The following is a 2,578-nucleotide window of genomic DNA, read 5'->3' as shown; positions in this document are numbered from 1 at the left end:
AAAAGGTCTATATATTAAGTTACTTTTAGTTTTATTAAATTAGTGAAATTATCTGCTTATTTTTAATATCCATATCGTATACGCAGTGATGAAGGTTGAGATTTCCGACCCGGGGGGGGGGGGGGAGTTACCGGACCTAAAAGTTTCTTTAAAGCTGGGGGGTCGAAAATGCATATACCAAAAAAATTCTATATAAAAACTACATTCTCCAGTCTCCACTATTGAGCGAAAAGTTCGGGGGGTCGGCCGCTCCTTCCCGCCCCTTAAAAGTTTCGCCCATGCGTATACGCAAAATATACAAATTATTTTGTTTATATTTACAGATTTGCTAATGTATATGGGAAGGGGAAGGTTCAAATGAAAACCACTAGTTATTGTGAAAACTCGAAAACTAATTAAAAAAGCCAAAAAAACATACAATTTTTTTTTTTGCAAACCAAATTTCGCAGGTTTTTATATATAAAAAAATTTCAATTTTTTTTTTGTATAGTGCACATGTGTAATACTACACATGTGTATGTACACATACACATGTGTAGTATTACACATGTGTACTACAATTTTTTTTTTTGATTTTTTTTATATATAAAAACCAACGATTTTTATAAAAAAATTGAAAAAAAAAATTTTTGTGTGTCTTTTAGGTTTTTTTTAGTTAGTTTTCGAGTTTTCACAATAAAAATGGTTTTTATTTGAACCATCCCCTATATGGGAATTTTCACGATTCTCACGTTACTTGTGTATTCTTGATCTTGTTAATTATTTTAATAAAGACCCAGAAATAATATATTATTAATTTATTATTGTGTTTAGTTCAAATTAAAGTAGTTAATACATAATGCCTTACCATTCTATTGTTGGATGGTTTTTTCTTAATTCTTTTGTCACAGATTAATACATTTACTAAACCGAGAAAAGTAATATTTGGCGAAATTTTTCCATAATAATATATGAGAAAATTAGAATATTAATATTTTGAAATTGTGAAGTGCATTCTAGAAAGTTTGTATTTCCATATTGGAGGGATGAATTCGAGCATTCACATCCAAAGAATTAAATTGTGAGTGTGAGGTTTTTAAAATACAAAGAGTATAAAAAATGGTTGTGAGTGGAGGAGAGAGAAAATGTTACTGTTCATCTGTATATTTGGGAGGACACTGTTCACCCACTATAATTTTTTTAATATATATTGAAAGTGGTTGTGAGTGAAGGAGAGAGAAAAATGTAATGACAAAGGTATAAAAATATTATTTAATTGAAAAGGAGAGAGAGAAAGTATTTGTTTTTAGTGGAAATATATTGATAAAAGTTGTTTTTTAGTGGAATGTATGTATAATTATAGGGGGCTGGATGTGAATGTTCTAACACAAGTTAAAGATTCAACCATAGCTTTGATGAGGGGTTCTGCTTTGGATAGAGTATAAAAACTAGAAAGAATCACAGATGAATCCGGAAATCATGTAAGATATATTAACTCGAACATGATATGAATTATGTGGATTGATACGAACACAACACGTTTAATTCGAATGTTTTTTTATTTTTGTATTCAGTTTTAAAATTAATTACAAAATTTACAAACAGAAAACCATGTAATATCTGCCGCACTCCCATAGACACAATCACGCTTGATCCCTTCACACCCAATTCAAGCCCCATGGGGGCGGTGTTCTGTATATGCCCATTTTGGGTGAGTTGGCATTCACGTTAAATGATGACACATAGTCTAAAACACATTCTTTAATACTTCATTTTAAAATGGTACCATAAAGATATAGTATATAGATTTGGTTTAGAATTAAAGATTTGGGCCGACTAAGGCAACTTTTGGGCTTGGAAATCTTCTACGGAAGTGATGGGTTAAATCTGCATCAGTCCAACTATCCAAGTATGTTTACGAAATTTTGATTTAGTATGCTCTAATCAAAATCTCCAACCACACCGATCGATGTGGACACGAAACTGTATGCGGAAGAAGGAGTTGAGATTTGGCACTTGACAGACATCCCTAAGGATTTAAGTGTCTCTATCAGTGAAGGATCTTGACCTAAAACTCAGCATAGGCCGATGTTTTTTTGGAGATAAAATCAGCCTGGGCCAAACCAATACACATTTTAAAAAATTCTCGAAAACCTGAAATTTGACACTACAGCGCGAAAAAACCGCACGGGCCGAGGCCCGGTCCGGCCTCCTCTAAGTTGCGCCACTGGTCTCGCTCGAGCCAAAAAAGGCCATTTGGCGTATTGAATTATATAAACTATTGTTTTCAATGTTTTAAAATCCGGTTTTTATACCGTACCGGATTGGGCTCAGAAACGCTTTAACCATGTGTATCGGGTGGTTCAACCAGGTATATCAGGTGGTTTAACCGGTTCTACCAGATGGTTCAAACGAAGATTAACTTTATAGCAATCAAAATAGCAAAAATATAGTATTAAAATACTATTTTATAGGGTAACTTTGTAGAAATGTAATCAAGTTTGCTAATTGTTCCAATTAAGCCACTTAACTTTTTCTTTGTCTTTTCAAAGTCACTGAAGTTTCGTTTGTTATTCTAATGCCATGTAACTATCAGGTT

This window comes from Helianthus annuus, chromosome 17 (assembly GCF_002127325.2).
Source record: "Helianthus annuus cultivar XRQ/B chromosome 17, HanXRQr2.0-SUNRISE, whole genome shotgun sequence".
Classification (NCBI taxonomy): domain Eukaryota; kingdom Viridiplantae; phylum Streptophyta; class Magnoliopsida; order Asterales; family Asteraceae; genus Helianthus; species Helianthus annuus.
This window is presented reverse-complemented; position numbering follows the sequence as displayed.